Source organism: Ptychodera flava, chromosome 9 (assembly GCF_041260155.1).
Source record: "Ptychodera flava strain L36383 chromosome 9, AS_Pfla_20210202, whole genome shotgun sequence".
Lineage (NCBI taxonomy): Eukaryota > Metazoa > Hemichordata > Enteropneusta > Ptychoderidae > Ptychodera > Ptychodera flava.
In genome coordinates, this window is record NC_091936.1 from 16077824 (window position 1) to 16098866 (window position 21043).

Here is a 21043-nt window from a genome sequence, read left to right on the forward strand (position 1 = left end):
GTCGGCGACTTCCCCATTACATTTAATTTGTCATCGTCGTAGCCAATGGTTGCTGCTGTTAAAAAAGTTGGTAGGCCTAAAGCATAGGGGAAAATGCTGTTATTTAGAGTGTATTGCAAATTAAATTTTGAACTTGTAGGGCCAGTACGAGCAGGAGTCAAATTTTCGTGATTGCATTGATTACATTTTTATAAGATAAGGTAAGGCACAGTTATTACTTTTGGTTTATTGTTTCCCCTTGACAACGGCGGAAAACAAAGTTACAGTATAAAGGAAATATTTACATTTGAAAGTCTGGTAGTTTTTAGGAAGTAAAATTGAGATACACCAATATAATTGCCCCATGCGTTGTGCGCTATATGTGTTCGATACGCCTCGAAAGCGAAAAACTTTAACTTTGTTCGAACTTTTTTCGAGGACTAATTCAACCATTTCCTTTCAAAATCAAGAATAAAAATCAGGGGTCACCGTGCGAATTTTGGTACTAGAGCACAGTCCCTCTATCCACAGAGGGACTGTGACTAGACTAGATTACCCAAAATTTACCGGTATTTGAAATCAAAATGGCCGCCATCCCTGTGTATGATTTGAAAAAAAAAATAAATTTTCGATTTTCAAAAAACTAAGACGGTGAAAGTTTTTCTTACTCTAAGGGTTTTAAAATGAACCCTAACAAGTGGTAGAGCAGAAAAAGAACTGGAAAAGTTTGACAGTCCAAATATCTGTCCCCGAGCCTCGGCGTATTCTACCTTAATGAAATCCCGATCTTTACTTATGCTGAATTTTATTTTAGCGGGTTGTTTTGAGAATCTGAATATATATATGCTGAATTGATTCATTGCCTTGTTGAAGCTTTATTCTCGTTTATTTCGCAGTGCGATATTGCAAAAATGAAAACGGGAATTGAACCACCATATTTCCGTTTTAGGCCAAAGTAATTAAATTCTTTGTTTTGCGTCCACTCAAAATGGGAAAAGGTACGCGTCTAAGCGGCTGAAAAACACACACAAGAAAATTAACACAATGTAATTTGATTGCAGCAAATAAAAATTGTAACAAAATTTTTAGTTCAGAAAAGCTAAGCGGTAATGTCCTAAAATTCCCTATTCAAATGCACTGTGTGTGCATGTTTTTCATGAAAACCTTCAAAACCTAGGCGGGTGTGGACGCAAAACAAAGAATTTAATTACTTTGGCCTAATTGATATTTACATGTTTGTGTAAAAGACTTTAGTGGCTCTGTTCTGTCACTAGCGTGAACACGTGGAGCGCCAATTTCCCGGAATGATCAAAATTAATCCTCAAAGGAAGCAAATTAGAATAACAAAAGAGAGAAGCTCCGCTTGGCATCACTTGCGATATTTTAAAATTGTAATGATTTCATGATTTAGATGAGGGGCTTATCTGGAGCCCGTAACTCTTGAAACTTTGAGTTTTGCCTTTTTATGATACTTTCTACAGGGTCATGACAGAGTAGACCCTAAGCGTGAAGCTTTAGGCATGCCAACGGGCAAATTTGAAATAAAAATAAGTAAATTTAGTATATGTAATAACTCCATTCTTAATCAAGCGACTGTTTTTTATACTTGAATTTTCCAAATGTTGATGTCTTTTTTCTCTAAGCCGCAGTGCAAAACAAAAAATAAATAATGGTTCTCACACCGACAAATGACCTACACCATTTCCACAGACTGTATCCGGGGAGCAGTTTTCCATATTTGGCACACTGGGACATCAATGTCGACCTGTAATCTGACAGTAATTTTTCTGATGAGATAGTTTGATATCATAATAAGTAAAAATGCCTATCGAAGTGTGACCACCGATTTATAACAATTGCATATTTTTTACGTGAGCGTCATACAGAGCGAGTACTAAAAACTGTGAAAAATCGACCGAATCCATCGCCAAGGATTAAATAAGGGGTGTACCATTTGATATCATGGGGAGTTTGGGAGATTGTGAGGTAGCATTATTTTTTACCTGATCCATTGTACATTATTATTTCCACTCTCTGATTTCTGTCAACTTTTTTGTTGCATTCCTTATTTTGATAAGTTTTTCCAACAACAAATGAACAGAGTCCTTTAATGCGCGCGGATTACATGTGAAATTATGATCAGTCACTTATACATATCATGTTTATGCCCACTGGAACAGAGTGTAAATCTGGCGATAAAATAAATGCGTATGATGGGGAAAGATTACACATCAAAGATATCTGTACCTATTGAACATCTCAAAACAACAATTTCAAAGATGATCAACTGAATTTCCCACAGAATAATTCCAAAAATACCCTCTTTAATATATTTTACCTTGTCTCTGGGTGGCCTAATTAGAACGGCACCAATTATTTTGACGATGAGATACAGCTGGATATTGATACACTACCGAATTAGGTTTGTCAGTTTGCTCACAAATTTACCCTTTTAGTGGTCAACTTTTACAACTTTGCGCCAACATCAGACAGACTAAAACAGCAGGTGATGCAGCAAGATGTCTGTAAACTAATTTACTATGTAGTATGTTTATATCTTTACAGCAGCTATCAGTTTCAATGGTGACACACACAGAGACTGGTTGCCAAGTTTTACAAGCAGTTCAAATTCACTGAGAGGTAGTAAAAGAACAAGGTTACTGCAAATTTAGACTCAGAGGACAGTGTTCTTTGTAGTTGAATATCAATAAAGTTCATGACTTCAAAAATAATAGAGTGATGTGTAAAATGAACAAACTTTACTTTGGTTATCAACAAATGAATGACACCACATTTCTCAATGAGCTGACATCGGGGCCTACTTCAGTACGAAGTGAACTTGGGGTTTCAGGCTATTTCGTGAATGTCATTTGTTTTCTATATTGACAAGATTGTAGCGACAAGCGATAAAAACATTGCAACATTGTAAGAGTGTTTATCATTTCTAGTTGATCCGACGTTTTTATTAAACACAAAAAAATAATAAAACTAACAACCCAAGGTCTTTGTGTCAGCAACTTTCTAGCCTAAAAAACTCAGACAACAGTTTTCTATATTGACAAGATTGTAGCGATAAAAACCTTGCAACATTGTTAGAGTGTTTCTCATTTCTAGTTGATCCGACGTTTTCATTTAACAGAAAAAAAATATAAATACTAACAACCCAAGGGCTTTGGGTCAGCAACTTTCTAGTCTAAAAAACTCAGACAAGTGTTTTGTCGGACGAAGAAATAATTCAAAACTAAAACATTTCTCTTCAACTCAAATCTAACCAAAATCTAAAAGTAGTACAAAATGGATCACACAAAAAAGTAGTAAAACTACAAAGAACACTGTCCTCTGAGTCTAAATTTGCAGTAACGTCGTTCTTTTACCACCTCTCCGTGAATTTGAACTGCTTGTAAAACTTGGCAACCAGTCTCTGTGTGTGTCACCATTGAAACTGATAGCTGCTGTAAAGATATAAACATACTACATAGTAAATTAGTTTACAGACATCTTGCTGCGTCACCTGCTGTTTTAGTCTGTCTGATGTTGGCGCAAAGTTGTAAAAGTTGACCACTAAAAGGATAAATTTGTGAGCAAACTGACAAACCTAATTCGGTAGTGTATCAATATCCAGCTGTATCTCATCGTCAAAATAATTGGTGCCGTCACTGTAAAAATTAAAGAAAAGTTTATGCCTACTATAGCCATGTCAACGATATCAGGGAAAAGGAAGCGGGCAGTGTTTGAATGACTCAAAGAAAAGTTCAGAGTTCAACTGAAGAGGAAAGTTCCAGAAAGAAAAGAAAGAATCAAGCCAAACAGAAAAGGAAGCTAGCACCAGCTGGAAGAAATATAAATCCACAGGAAAAAGCAAAGAAACGCAGAGAACAAAGCAAGGAGGAATCCCACCAGGACATCAAATAGTCAGCTGAAAGACTTCTCGAACCAAAACAATCTACTCGATCCACTTCAATCTTCCTACAGACAATATCATAGTACAGAAACAGCACACCTCCTTGTTCATAACGACATTCTCACTGCTCTTGACTCTGGACAAATTGTTTTACTGGTTCTATTGGATCTATCTGCAGCTTTTGATACATTGATCACGACATACTTTTACAGCGTTTATCAAATCTTGGAATCAAATCTACTCCTCTTCAATGGCTTCGTTCATATCTCATAGACAGATCCCAGTCAGTTACATTAAATGGACAAAGATCACTGCCTCGGCTGCGATACGGAGTTCCTCGGGCGTCTGTTCTTGGACCTCTCTTGTTTCTAATCCACATATCACCACTCGGACAGCTCATCCACCGCCATAAACTCCAGTTCCATCAATTCGCTAATGACAATCAGCTGTACCTGTCCTTCAAGAAATCCAATACCACGTCTGCCGTATCTTTTGTTGAAGAAAGTGTTAATGATATTATGAGCTGGATGACACAAAACAAGCTGAAGTTAAACAACTCTAAAACGGAGGTCATTTTAATTCGATCTAAATTTGACCATTCACCAGCGCCTTTCACTGACATCAACATCTGTTCCAGTGTTATTGAAACCACTTCATTTGCGAGGAACATCGGTGTAATATTTGATGACAACTATACATTCAACAACATATTGGTGCCACTTGCAGTGCTATTCACTTCCTCCTTCGCAAAATTGGTCGTATCAGAAAGTACTTGTCCACAGATTCCTGTGCCACCCTCATCCACGCCGTTATATCTTCAAAGCTTGACTACTGCAATGCTCTACTATATGGCTTGCCTGATACACAATTACAGCGGTTAGGGACTGGTCAGTTTCTTCAGCCTGGGGGGGGGGGCGGTGGATTCATGGGGGGGGGGGTCACCCTGTTTTGACTTTGGTGATAGGGGGGTCACCATGTTTTTGAAATGCCCAATAGGGGGGGTCAGTGTGTTTTTGAATTTTGACACAGGCTCATCATTGCCTAAAATGCTAGGGTCAGCCACAAATTTCATCATTCAGTTTTATTTTTCGGCGCGCCCTTCGGGCGCGTAATTTTAATAATCAGTCATATTTTTTCAGCATGCCCAACTTTAACATATCAAGCATACATACATCAGAGATATCTGTATGTTCAATATTTTTCAGCGTGCTCTTCAAGCTCATTACTTTAATATATCAGACATTTTTCAGCATGCCCTTCAGGTGCATGACTTTAATATACAAGGCATATATATCAGATATATCAGGATGTTTCATATTTTTCGGCGCGCCCTTCGGGCGCCATACTTTAATAAATCAGAGATATCTTGATGTTTGCTTAGTGAAAGTGTACCATTATGAAATCTGCATTTCATATGAAAAAGATGACAAATTCCTGATACTTTTCTGTTCTCTCTATGAGAATTCAGTATGAGAAAGCAACATGCACAAATACAATATATATTTGATACAATGACTTATTTTAAAGATAGAAAAATGTTGTGAACAAAATAACAGTTAAAAAAGGCAGTTTTTGTCATTATTAGCTGTGCTTTTATGGTTTCAATGTTACCAGAAAAGGTCCTCTCAGACACTGTACACATCAGATTTGGCTAAAAAAGCTCTCTATGGCTCGTCAGGAGATTTAATAGGATGGTTGGCAAGTCTTCACACCCTTCAAAATTTTTAATTCACTGCTTTTTCCTCTTTGATATTAATGATTGACATCCATTTCTGTACAACAGTTCAGGACATCTGGTTAAGCATAGAAAGTGTGAAATATATTCACAGCTCATTCAAAATACAGCTCATTCAAAATGTACTGTATTCAAACTTTAAGATTGACACTTTGAAATTCCTATCTTACAACTGACATGTCAACAATTTCATTAAAACATAGAATGACTATTTAAAATAAAAATGTATGTAAAATGTAAAATATAATACATATATATACATATATATACATATACATATATATATATATATATATATATATATATATATATATATATATATATAATATATATAAAATTTATGTCCACCTTTTCTTTTACCTATGTCGCGCGCCAGGGGGGGGGGTCACCCTGTTTTCGAAATTTGGAATAGGGGGGGTCACCCTGTTTTCAAAATTTGGAATAGGGGGGGTCAGCCACTTTTTGATGTCGGCAAAAAATAATCCACCGGGCCCCCCCCCCCAGGCCGAAGAAACTGACCAGTCCCTTACAACGTGCCCAAAACACAGCAGCTAGAATTGTTACAAAGACCAGGAAATCCGACCACATAACCCCATACTTATGCAACTTCACTGGCTTCCAGTACATCATCGCATTGTATACAAACTTTTGCTGATTACTTACAAAGCCCTAAATGGACAAGCTCCACAATATCTCAGGAATTTAATAACACCTTGTGCCTCATCACGTGTTCTTCGTTCATCTGATAAATGCCTTCTGCACACACCTAGATGGAATCTGACTACCTATGGTCGCCGCTCCTTCTCTGTAGCAGCTCCTGTCCTTTGGAACTCTTTGCCCCTGGACATAAAAACCTCTCCTAATGTCAACATTTTCAAAAGACGCGCTTAAAAACTTACATCTTCCAGAGAGCATTTTCATTGTAACTCTAAGCGCCACTGAGCATTGTTAACTTTGGATATTAGGCGCTATACAAATTTTCTAGATAGATCGATAGATAGATCAAATAACTCTTTCAGAAGGTCAACAGCAAATTCACTTGACCATCCAGATCTATATACAGTTGTCAGTGAAAGAGAAACCCCCACAATCCAGTTCTACAGTTGCAAGGGAAAGGGAATACCCACAATCCAGTTCTACAGTTATACAGTGTAAGGGGAAAGGAAAACCCACAATCCAGTTCTACACGGTTGTCAGTGAACAGGGAAGCCTGTGTGAGGTGAAAGAAATAATCAACAGGATTATAGACGGTATTTCTTACAAAGAAGAATTGGATATTTTTGCGAGGGACAATTTTGACAGTAGTGTTGACAGTATACTATAAGTGCTAGTGGCAAAGTGTCAGATATGATTATGCGAGACATTATAAACAGTACTGTCGACAGTATCTGAAAAAATGATTTACATACTGTAAATAGTGAAGTTTTACCTTTGAAATGTTATTTAAGTTAATTTATTGTTATTTAAGTTAATTTATTGTTAATTTATAAGTTATTAACCTTCGTTGAGTCGGAAAGTTATTAAAGTTCATTCAATCGGTAAACCCGTAGCTTATATTTGAATCCCACGGCCGAAAATGGTTCCGCAGTCTGGCCTATCTCCGTTGGCACAAGGTTCGATCAGTTTTGCCTTAGCTTATAATACTACGACCGAAATGTCTAGAGTCTTGTTATTTAAAGCAACATTCGATGTATATTCATGGGTTCATGAAACATGAAAACGTATTGAAAATTTTCCTCTACTAGTATTTGCATGGATATTTTGCAGAGCTGTCTGCATGATATGCTGTTAACTTTATTCAAATGAAATAAACATCATGTTTATGCGCGCGTTAGTTTCGTCGCGGTCCTTGTTTAGTTTTAAGTTATTAAAGTTCATTCAGTTCAAATTAAATATTTGTCGTTGTCCATTGCTTTAATCTATATACTTCAGCAAGCATATGGCAAACAATCACTGTTTCTTTATCATATGCTTACTGAGTATTCCCCATTTTACGTACAAATGCAAGCTGCCTAAATTATAGAATTCTTGTTTATTATTCATAATAGTAGTATGTTTAGTAGAAGCATTCACCCAGAAAAGTAAAATACAGCATCAAAATACAGCAGCAAAGATAGCAACAAAGAAATTAGAATAAGCCTAGGTCTGGATTAAGGGAAAACAGGATATAGCTGGTAGCTAGTCGAACCTGAACCCAGACATGTGAAAATTGTGGTGAAAAAAAATACATAACGACGACGATAACGATAATATAAAGTGCAACAATATAGTAGTTGTCAACAATGACATATGTGATATGCTTATATTATCTTATGATTACATCCAAAATTACTTTTGCGATGTCAAACTTCATTGGAAAGACACAAGCTAACAAACTGAATAAAAAGTTACAAAAACCAAAAGTTACCACATTTACTGGCCACAATTATACCCTTCGGCCCTATGTGCATGCCCGACACAAGGCAAAATAAAATCCGTTAAATACTCCGGCTATTTCTCAGTCTCAAACTGGGGATTTTTTTAGAAACGACTGATTCAGAAGCTTCGTGCATAATTATAACCGATTTTCTGCAGAGGCATACCCGGCCAAATCACCGAATCTAGGGTGCGGCCCATTTTGGGCATGATAATAATAATATTTAATTCTTAAAAACGCACTCCACAAAAGTCTCAGTGCGCTGAACACAAGTGTTTAAAAGAACAGCTTTTAAAAAACTACAATTACAAGTAAAATTTAGTGAAAAGGTGGGTCTTCAAACAACGAAAGTAGTTTCATTTCTGGCGCAACGAAATTCTGAAGGCAGTGCATTCCACAGCAAAGGAGCATATATCGAAAAAGCTCTCTGACCGTGGCACTTATTAAGGAGGTACAAGCAATTTCTCAGAAGATCGCAGATTTCTTGTCGGCATATAATATCAATTAAATCGGTCAGATCGTGGAGGTCTCTTCCTACCTCCATGGTCAGATAAAGCGGTGCATCACCTCAAACAATCTAAAAAGTAGTCAATAAAATTTTGAAATGTGTACGAGCTTTCACAGGTAACTAGTGTAAATCAATGAAAACAGGAGTGATGTGGTCATATTTGCGTATACCAGTGATGAGACAGGCTGCTGCATTCTAAACAGACTGCAGACGGTTCAGTCGGTCGTTTGAAATGTCATAGAACAGACAGTTGCAATGGTCGAGTCTAGAGGTAACGAATGCATGGATGAGTAGTGGGCTTGTCGAGTAATTTACGAATTTTACCGATTCTCGATCAAGAGAAATGTGCGTTCCTACAAAGCTGACTGATATGTTCACACATGAAACCATCCCTGTTGAGAATAACACCAAGATTCGACCCGTACGAAAGGAGAGGGAGTGATATTAAGTTCACCAATCCTGAGGCTATTCAGTTCGGCCATACCGTGTTGCAAGCCTGATGAAATACGAATAACTTGTCTTATTATCGTTGCCTCGGGCGATGGTAGCATATTTCCATTTCATAGAGTTGTAGGGCGTTGAAAATCACACGATGAGCTTATCTACGTCTATTCTACATCGTTCTGGCACATAATTTAAGAAATTTAAAGATTCAGTACGGGTCCGACATGGCTAAATACGGATGTCCGGGTGATCGGGTCTGACCTTGACCTTAGACCTTTTGCGTTGAAGATTTATTAATTTTAAAAACAATTATCACGAGAGTTTGGTTGTCCTAATGTGACGGGAAGGGCAAAAATTCTGTTTGTAACCAATGCTTACCAACCCAGCTGCAGCTAATAAGCCCGAAGATGTGTGATTGTTGGGGGCAGTGGTCACTTCGCAATCCGCCGACGCACCTCCTCAGCAGGGCATCCTGCGATGCCCGTACTCTACAACTTTACCCTGTCTGGCTCACCGGCTAAACCTTTGCCTCTACCCGGCACAGCCTGGCAGGCCAAGGGAGGGCTGCCGGGCGCCAACGCACTTCTTGGGCAGAGCATCGCGCGCTGCCACTCCTCTGCAATTTTACCCCTGTCTCGGTCTTCCGACGAGAAGACAGGTTTTGACTCTTGCCTCTCCCCGACACAGCCTGGCAAGCCAACGGTGTTCGACCGGGCGCCAACGCACCTTTCAAGCCGGTCATCCGGAAATGCCCGCACCCAGCAAGCTTGATCTTCATCTCTGTCCTTGTAAAGTTTTCAGCATAGCCTCTCCCCAACAAGACCCGGTCGGTCCGGGGACGAACTTACCCGTAAAATACGGGTAAAATGTAAATTGGCGGATCGTGAAGCCGTGTAATTTCGACCCGGACAGAAAAAAGCCGAGGTCTGCATGAAGTTGCAAGAGATCGCCACATTTTAGCAAATTCCCCGGAGGGAAAACCGAGATAGTTTGCCGGGATAAGCCCCGTAACACTTTCGATCCAGCGAGGCAAAACAGAGTCTGCATAAATGAAGCTGCATATGCAAGCCCCGTATACTTTCATTCCAGTCAAAACCGAGTGCAGTAATGAAGTTGGAAGATATCGCCACTTTCTTGCAAATTCCCTGGGGAACACGATAGTTCGCAAATTTAAGCCCCGTATACTTTCGATCCAGGCAATGCCGAGTATTGCATGATGTTGCAAGAGATCGCTACTTTCTTGCAAATTCCCTGGAGGGGGACCATTATAGTTCGCCGGCACGAGCCCCGTACTTTCGATTCGGTCAGGCAAGACCGAGTGCTGCATGAAGCTGCGTGCAAGAGATCGCCACTTTTCTTTCACTTTTCCCCTCAGGGGAACATGATAGTTTGCGGGCAGAAACCCTATATTCTCGTGTATTTCCTTTTTCTGTTCGTACGACGGAGTGGGGACACAATAGTTCGCGACTTTCTTGCAAATTCCCCATAGGGGGACACGATAGTTCGCCAGTAAAAGCCCCGTATACTTTCGATCCAGGCAAAGCCGAGTATTGCATGAAGTTGCAAGAGTTCGCCACTTTCTTGCAAATTCCCTGGAAGGGGAGAACATGATAGTTGGCCAGTATAGGCCCTGTACTTTCGATCCAGGCAAAGCCAAGTATTGCATGAAGTTGCAAGAGATCCCCACTTTCTTGCATTTTTCCCCGGAGGGGGCACAATTGTTAGCCGGCAGAGTCCTTATACTTTGGACCCGGCCAGGCAAAACCGGTTGTTGTATTGAGTTGCAAGAGGTAGCCACTCTCTTGCAAATTCGCCGGAGGGGACACGATAGTTCGCCAGTATAATTAAGCCCCGCATACTTTCGATCCAGCCGGGCAAAACCAAGCTATATTTAGTTGCAGTAGATCGCCACTCTCTTGCAAATTCCCCGGAAGGCACCACCATTGTTCGCCGGCACGAGCCCCGTACTTTCGATTCGGTCAGGGAAGACCGAGTACTGCATGAAGCTGCGTGCAAGAGATCGCCACTTTCTTGCACTTCAGAGGGAACATGATAGTTTGCGGCAGAAAGCCCAATATTTTCTTATATTTCCCTTTCTGTTCGTATATGCCGTACGTCACTACAAGGAGGAGGGACACGTTAGCTCACCAGTATCAGACCCGTACTTTCGATCCGGCCAGGCAAAACCGAGTGCAGTAATTAAGTTGCAAGAGATCGCCACTTTCCTCCAAATTCCTCGGGGGACAGAATAGTTCGCAAGTGTAAGCCCCATATGCAAGAGATCTCCACTCTCTTGCAAATTCCCCGGTGGGGGACGCGATAGTTCGCCAGTATAGACCCCGTATACTTTCGATCCAGGCAAAGCAGAGTATTGCATGAAGTTGCAAGAGATCGCCACTTTCTTGCAAATTCCCCGGAGGGGACCACCATAGATCGCCGACACGAGCACCATACTTTCTATTCGGCCAGGCAAGACCGAGGTGCTGCATGAAGTTGCACGTAAGAGATCGCCACTTTCTTGCACTTTTCCCCTCAGAGGGAACATGATAGTTTGCAGGCAGAAAGCTCAATATTTTCGTATATTTCCCTTTCCGTTCGTATGCCGTACGTAACTACAAGTGAAAGGCGTACCACCGTACCGGCAATGCCGAAGCTAAAGCCGGCAATTTATAGCAAAAGCCGTCCTTTGTCGCATTCCTCTCCAACCCTTTTTGAGCTAGGGTAGTCCCCTATATATAGTCTCGGCGTGAACCAGGATGGAGTGCGAAATTTTTGCAAAGGTGTACTGACAGGTACGGCACGCCAAAATTGGCCTACCGGGCCCTATTACCATTTCAGCGGCAAAGCCGAGACGGCACCCTCTCTTATATTTAGTCTCTGCATGAACCAATATGGAGGGCGAAATATTTGCAAGGGTGTAAGGACAGATAGGGCACGCAAAATCGGCTCTGCGGGCCAGATTACCATGCCGCTGACAAAGCCGACTGTACCGGCACTTATATATAGTCTCGGCGTGAACCACAATTAAAGCCCCAACTCCCGTATAAAAGCGCGAGAACCTACGAGAGTGGTCATAATGGTGGGATATTCAAACGTACTCGGTACGCTCCGGACGTCGTCAATAAAAACCGTTAATTTACAAATCTACCGATTAATTTTTTCTTGGAAATTGAGGGATATGTGTATAAGTATTTGAAGCACAATATACTTGGTTTCTGACGAAATTAAATTTAAAATGACGTCTGGAACCAGGAAAAGGATAAAATATTTGCCGGTAATATCGCCGGTATAACGTTCGATGTTCAATTTGAATCTGCATGATTGACATGATATGCAAATTGCAAATGAGTCATGAGCGATACGTTGTTTACTTTTTACGTAGCGTTGATTGTTCAACGCGGGGAAAAAACACCAAATACTCGGAGCGTACCGAAAGATACAAACGCACACACACTGTGTATAATAAATACATGCAAACACATTTGATTAGGTAGTTCTCTTTTTGGAAAATTTGTTGGTCCTGAAAAGGACCGTTTTCATTTATGTTGGCCTACCTGAGCCGTACATTTTACAGACAGGAAGGCCTATACTGTCATTTATGCCCGACATAAAGTACGTCTGGTATGTTCGGGTTGAGACCACGGACAAGTACCAGCACAAATTCTGGCATGATCTCTCACTTTGTCTACACTGTCTGTATATCTTCTGTCTTCTTTTCAAATTTCAAGTTTAACCTTTGAGTCAACGTACTGTTGTAAGCGCAATCATCGCAATGCGATATGCGTAACTATCGCTTACGCTTAGCTGTTTCCAAAAGTGATATACATTTTCTTTCCCGATCTAAAGCCGTGCATGCCTATGTAACACAAAACAAGTAGCCTCCAGAATCCAATATGCTGACAAAACCGGGATTTTTTTGACGCCTGCTATCGCCTTCGGCATATTCGGTCGTCACTGCTGGGTCACTTATGCTGATCAGACGTCGAGTTGACAAACGTCGCCGGCGGCAGCTGAGGTCACCGTACTAATCAGTCCCATAAGTTGCACTCAAATGTCCGCGCTCGATCCCCATCACAGCTAGCTCCAATTCATTCCTGGCAAAGAAAATTCCCGAGGCTACCTCTAGTGCTCATCAGTGACCGCTAGTCTGGTTGACATAGTGTGATTAGCAATCTGACTCTGACTACCACGCGTTTGTAATGAACTAGTATCGCGACTGCGTGGAGAGTGTAGAAGTGCAAGTGCACTCGATTTTGGCGGGATCGTTCAAAGTAGCGAAATACTAGAACTCACCATTTTATAAGGAGGGATGGACATTGAAATGAATACTCCGAGAAATCATGCGATTACTTTATTCTCATTTTATTTTAGGTGATTAAATATTAACAGGTTTGATTTCTAAAATAAGTATTTTTCAGAAGCTTTTTGAAATAATCATAAGACAACAAATCGACACCACATTTCATTTCGGTCACCATAAAACGTGTAATCGAAGCCGGGGGAATAGTCATCGGTACCCTCCCATACGCGACAGCGCCGAGTTCATGAGACAACGAAATTTTGAAAAGGAAACTACAACTACCATTCAAGAACTGTGGAAAACTACGTTTTATAATGGAGACACAGCCCTGCCTCGCTAAACTAAGGTCGAATAAGGAAAGGATTGTTTGTAAGACAAAAGCTCTACAAAATTTCAATTGGTAGACGACTCAGCCGTTGAGCATTGTGGTAAATGTCCAACGTCGTCCATTGAAATAACCACACTCGGTAAATTTGGACATCTAGTAGGCGAATTTGCTGTTCTTTTAGAACTGTTTTGATTTTTTCCCGTTCTTTCCTGAAATGCGGCATTTCAAGGACGGCGTTTGGACAAAACGGTGCTTCATTATCAAGGCAAATATGACTCTGCAATCAAGACTCCCTGTAAGAGTTATACACTATGACTGAGCCGAGGAAAACCCCGATAATAGATCCGTGGCAGAAAACTACATTTTCTCGATTTCTGCATCGTTTACCCGTATACAAAGATGCGGATAGCTATTGCCACTGTCATGATATGCATTATGTTGAATCATTCAAAAACGCGCTGAATACAATGACAAACGCTTCGTTTTCGGACGAGAAACGTATACCATGACGCATGAGGAGTGTCGATCGATCGCCTGGCAACGTCATCACGGTTTGTACAAATCCGAGGCGACGCCGCGCCGAACCGCTACTCCAGTAAGACTTCGAAAAAGTCTATGTTCAAAACAAACCTATGGGGGAAATGAGTGGATGTATCGTATGGAAAGTAAACCGTAAAATTGGGTGAAAATAGTATACGTAAAGTCACCGTGCAGTCAATGTTTACATTATGTGGCGTGCACGTTCTATTTTTGGAGGTGTTCAACCAGCTGTTTTAATTTGCTACTTTTTGTTCACAAAGATACCATATTAGTTATGTTTTGCTCCGCCCATTTTTATCGATTTTTCTCGGTAGGGCCCTACCGAGAGTTACCGGTTTAAGAGCGAGAAGTGCAAGAAGACAAGTTCTTGCTTTTGCCTCTCCCCTACTCTCCTACGGGAGCCAACGGTCGCGGCCGTGGCCATAAACATCTCTACCGCCTAGCCACCTGCACCCAGCAAGCTTGATCTTCGTCTCTGTATTGCAAAGTTTTCAGCATAGCCTCTCCCCAACAAGACCCGGTCGGTCCGGGGACGAACTTACTTACTTTCGATCCAGGCAAAGCTGAGTGCTGTAACGAAGTTGCAAGAGATCTCCACTTTCTTGTAAATTCCCCGGAGGAGAGACACGATAGTTCGCCAGTATAAGCCCCGTATACTTTCGATCCAGCCAAGCCGAGTGCTTTATTAAGTTGCAAGAAATCGCCACTTTCTTGCAAATTCCCCGGAGAGGGACACGATAGTTCGCCTGTATAAGCCCCGTATACATTCGATCCAGGCAATGCCGAGTATTGCATGAAGTTGCAAGAGATCGCAACTTTCTTGCAAATTACCCGGGGAACACGATAGTTCGCAAATGTAAGCCCCGTATACTTTCGATCCAGGCAATGCCGAGTATTGCATGAAGTTGCAAGAGATCGCTACTTTCTTGCAATTCCCCGGGGGGACGCGATAGTTCGCCAGTATAAGTCCCGCATACTTTCGATCCAGGCAAAGCAGAGTATTGCATGAAGTTAATTGCAAGAGATCGCCACTTTCTTGCAAATTTCTCGGAGGGGGACACGATAGTTCGCCGGCACGAGCACCGTACTTTCGATTCGGTCAGGCAAGACCGAGTGTTGCATGAAGCTGCGTGCAAGAGATCGCCACTTTCTTGCACTTTTCCCCTCAGAAGGAACATGATAAGTTGGCGGACAGAAAGCCCAATTTTTTCGTATATTTCCCTTTCCGTTCGTATATGCCGTACGTCACTACAAGGGGGGGGGGGGACACCTTAGTTCGCCAGTATAAAAGCCCCGTATACTTTCGATCCGGCCAGACAAAACCGAGTGCTTTATTTAAGTTGCAAGAGATCGCCACTCTGTCGCAAAATCCCCGGAGGGGGACACGACAGTTCGCCAGTATAAGCCCCGTATACTTTCGATCCAGGCAATTAGATATTATTCCCTAATATTTTTCTTCGTTCAGCGTAGGAAAATACGAGTGACGTAATGACCGTGTCACCACGAGTCGAAGACGAGTGGTGACACGGTCATTACGTCACTCGTATTTTCCAAGCTGAACGAAGAAAAATATTAGGGAATAATATACTTATCACATGCACAAGCCAAGAATTCGTTATTTTTTGCAAATAAAATAAGTTTTCCATGACGATTCCGCGTTTAAACTTTTGAACTACTTTCGAATAAATATCAGTACGCCGTGCACAAGTTGTCAATCATTTCCAGTCGTCGGTAGTGTGCGTCAACGCTCACGTTCGTTCGTGTGTGGAGCAAATGACAGCTCTCGGTCTACACGTAGGCTACCTTCCGCAAAGTTATACTCTATTTCAAAGATAGTATAGTCCTAAAAATTTATCACAGAGGAAGATACGCTATTTTTCGGGAACAAATATCGACTGAATCTCGACGGCGCGAACACTGCAAACGTCGCGCCTGACCCTGCTTGCAATGCGTACGGAACCCACGGTATACGCGACCAGCTTCGAGTTCGTTGTTTCCGCAAATTATTCACGTAATTCCTTCGGAATATACAGGCGTTACACTGTTGTGTTTACATTGTCCTGATTAGTAATGTCGTAGTCTGTGAAAATATCGATTTCATGAAGTTGCAAGCCATAGTTCGCCGGCATGAGCCCCATACTTTCGATCCGGCCAGACAAAACCGAGTGCTGTAATGAAGTCGCAAGAGATCGCCACTCTCTTGCAAATTCCCCGGAGGAGGGACACGATAGTTCGCCAGTATAAGCCTCGTATACTTTCGATCCAGGAAAAGCCAAGAAGTTGCAAGAGATCTCCAATTTCTTGCAAATTCCCCGAGGGACACGATAGTTCGCAAGTGTAAGCCCCGTATACTTTCGATCCAGGCAAAGCCGAGTGCCTTATTAAGTCGCAAGAGATCTCCACTCTCTTGCAAATTCCCCGGAGGAGGGACACGATAGTTCGCCAGTATAAAGTCCCGTATACTTTCGATCCAGGCAAAGCAGAGTATTGCATGAAGTTAGTTGCAAGAGATCGCCACTTTCTTGCAAATTCCCCGGAAGGGACCACCATAGTTCGCCGGCACGAGCACCATACTTTCGATTCGGTCAGGGAAGACCGAGTGTTGCATGAAGCTGCGTGCAAGAGATCGCCACTTTCTTGCACTTTTCCCCTCAGAGGGAACATGATAAGTTTGCGGGCAGAAAGCCCAATATTTTCGTATATTTCCCTTTCCGTTCGTATGCCGTACGTCACTACAAGGAGGGAGGACACCTTAGTTCGCCAGTATATAAGCCCCGTAGACTTTCGATCCAGGCAAAGCCGAGTGCTTTATTAAGTTGTAAGAGATCGCCACTCTCTTGCAAATTCCCCGGAGGGGGACACGATAGTTCGCCAGTATAAGCCCCGTATACTTTCCATCCAGGCAAAGCCGAGTATTGCATGAAGTTGCAAGAGATCGCCACTTTCTGGCAAATTCCCCTGAGGGGATCGACCACCATAGTTCGCCGGCACGAGCACCATACTTTCGATTCGGTCAGGCAAGACCGAGTGCTGCATGAAGCTGCGTGCAAGAGATCGCCACTTTCTTGCACTTTTCCTCTCAGAGGTAACATGATAGTTTGCGGGCAGAAAGCCCAATATTTTCGTATTTTTCCCTTTCCGTTCGTATATGCCGTACGTCACTACAAGGAGGAGGGACACCTTAGTTCGCCAGTATCAGACCCGTACTTTCGATCCGGCCAGGCAAAACCGAGTGCAGTAATGAAGTTGCAAGAGATCGCAACTTTCTTGCAAATTCCTCGGGGGACACAATAGTTCGCCACTTAGCCCCGTATACTTTCGATCCAGGCAAAGCAGAGTATTGCATGAAGTTGCAAGAAATCGCTACTTTCTTGCAAATTCCCCGGGGGACACGATAGTTCGCCAGTATAAACCCCGTATACTTTCGATCCAGGCAAAGCCGAGTGCTTTATTAAGTTGTAAGAGATCGCCACTCTCTTGCAAATTCCCCGGAGGGGGACACGATAGTTCGCCAGTATAAGCCCCGTATACTTTCCATCCAGGCAAAGCCGAGTATTGCATGAAGTTGCAAGAGATCGCCACTTTCTGGCAAATTCCCCTGAGGGGATCGACCACCATAGTTCGCCGGCACGAGCACCATACTTTCGATTCGGTCAGGCAAGACCGAGTGCTGCATGAAGCTGCGTGCAAGAGATCGCCACTTTCTTGCACTTTTCCTCTCAGAGGTAACATGATAGTTTGCGGGCAGAAAGCCCAATATTTTCGTATTTTTCCCTTTCCGTTCGTATATGCCGTACGTCACTACAAGGAGGAGGGACACCTTAGTTCGCCAGTATCAGACCCGTACTTTCGATCCGGCCAGGCAAAACCGAGTGCAGTAATGAAGTTGCAAGAGATCGCAACTTTCTTGCAAATTCCTCGGGGGACACAATAGTTCGCCACTTAGCCCCGTATACTTTCGATCCAGGCAAAGCAGAGTATTGCATGAAGTTGCAAGAAATCGCTACTTTCTTGCAAATTCCCCGGGGGACACGATAGTTCGCCAGTATAAACCCCGTATACTTTCGATCCAGGCAAAGCCGAGTGCTTTATAAGTTGCAAGAGATCGTCACTTTCTTGCAAATTCCCCGGAGGAGGGACACGATAGTTCGCCAGTATAAGTCCCGTATACTTTCGATCCAGGCAAAGCCGAGTATTGCATGATGTTGCAAGAGATCGCTACTTTCTTGCAAATTCCCAGAGGGGACCACCATAGTTCGCCGGCACGAGCCCCGTACTTTCGATTCGGTCAGGCAAGACCGAGTGCTGCATGAAGCTGCGTGCAAGAGATCGCCACTTTCTTGCACTTTTCCCCTCAGAGGGAACATGATAAGTTTGCGGGCAGAAAGCCCAATATTTTCGTATATTTTCCTTTCCGTTCGTATATGCCATACGTCACTACAAGTGAAGGGGACGAGATAATATTTGGCTTTCGGCCAAGGCGTACCACCGTACCGGCAATGCCGAAGCTAAAGCCGGCAATTCATAGCAAAAGCCGTCCTTTATCGCATTCCCCTCCAACCCTTTTTGAGCAAGGGTAGTCCCCTATATATAGTCTCGGCGTGAACCAGAATGGAGGGCGAAATTTTTGCAAGGGTGTGCTGACAGGTACGGCACGCCAAAATTGGCCTACCGGGCCCTATTACCATTTCAGCGGCAAAGCCGAGACGGCACCCTCTCTTATATTTAGTCTCGGCATGAACCAGTATGGAGAGCGAAATATTTGCAAGGGTGTAAGGACAGATACGGCACGCAAAATCGGCTCACCGGGCCAGATTACCATGCCGCTGACAAAGCCAACTGTACCCGCACTTATATATAGTCTCGGCGTGAACCACAATTAAGAGAGCGAGTGCAAGAAGACAAGTTCTTGCTTTTGCCTCTCCCCTACTCTCCTACGGGAGCCCACGGTCGCGGCCAGGGCCATAAACATCTCTACCGCCTAGCCACCTGCAGTCTCCGTACAGTCCTGCTGGCACATGTCCCTCTTATATATATTGTCTCGACGTGAACCAGAATGGAGGGCGAAATTTTTGCTAGGGTGTACTGAAAGGTACGGCACGCAAAATCGGCTCATCGGGCCCGTTACCATTCGGCCGGCAAAGCTGGGATGGCACCTGCTCTAATGATGTACTGCGTAGAATTTGCATAATGAACTTTAATTAAAGATGCAAAACAGCTGGAAGATCACCATATCAGAAAACTTCCATTCTGTTTGTCAAGGTTTACAGTAACGGGCAGCGCATTTTCACAACGTTTTTGTACACTAAGACACCGGCCAACGACACCGTGCTAGTTTGTTGCGAGCTTGAAGATGCGGATTTCATATTTGATCAGATCAGTTGATGTCCGAGGGAGGCGGTGACCTGTACAACTCGCAATCGAAAATTCTAGAAAGTTTGCGTTATGCATGTCAGAAATAGGTATCGAGAAATGTAACAAAGGCGTTTGATTTCCACTGCCCTTAGGCCGCGTTCAAAAAAAATGGTGAGGGGGGGGGGCTGGAGGAATTCAGGGGGGATTCGAACATTTTTGGGGTAGTCGAGGGGGGGGGACTTGAAAGTTTTGCTCTACCTATAGGGGGGGCACCTGAAAATATTGTGACTCCCAACATTTTGATGTCGTCCAATGGTTCTAATGTTAGTAATAATTAAACAAAATCTAGAACCGTTTTGTCATATTTTATGTCTTTAATCTCAAAAAAGTCTAAAACTGTATGAATGCCATTAAATTTTCGTAGAACAAGTTTGCCTCGTAATGGGGCAGGAGCTACAACTGTTTATAATTTTTCAATATTTCTATGCAATGTATCAAACACAGTTTCTTGGTGTCTCTCTACAGCATGCTGAAAAACACAATATTCAGTTTGTCAACAAAGCCCGTTTGTCTAAATATTGGTGATAATTGAATGATGCAAATGCACGGTACACGTAGGCTGTGTTGGCAAGCTGAATACTGGAAAGCTCAACATTCTGTAGGGAATAGAACAAGAACACAATTGTATAAACTGAACAAAATGTTGTCAAAATAAAAGTTAATACAACTACTGCCCTGCTACTACATACTGGCAGTGAGAGTGATACATGTAGCTCTGACTCTGATGTAGTTTAAAAAGAGTTTCGGTCATAGGACACTCAATTGACAGTGAAACATACATCTACTTGTACACAAGATCCAGCCAGAGAGCAACACATAGAAGACTAGGGGACTAACAGTTACCATGGATTTTTGAATCTGGCATATGAGAACAATAAAATATTAGAGAAAAAAGATGGGGTCACCATAATTGATCTTATACAACTATACGATGAAAAGTCAGTTTTTCTAAAATCACTTAAAATCAATATATAAAACCATTCATTTCAAGTTTATGCAGTGAATGAAATTTTCACATCTCATTGTACCAATAACACAAAAGTCAAACTTTGAATAGTAAAGACTCTAATTTAAATGGAAAAATGTGTGACTAAATGGAATCTTTTATTTTTTATCAAATTTGTCATTATTACAACCAAAATTTCTGAGATTAAAACATTAATTTCATGGAATATTTTAACCGTCCAATCCAGTATTGTCAATTTTGTAAAACATTTTATAAGTGGCATCTAAGTTGTATATGTCTTGTACTTTTGAAAAAAAAATTTTGGTAGGTCACTGTGCTCATTTTTTCACAATTTGGTTAAACGTAGCTAGGAATACATAATTTTCATACTCTCTCATGATTGTCATTTTGTGTGCTTTTCAGCTGGTGCCATTGAACTGGCCAGAGTTGGATAAACTCAAGTGGGCTTAGACTGAGAAATCCAAAAAGTTCACTGATGCATTTAAAAATGAATCAATTTAAGAACTTGCC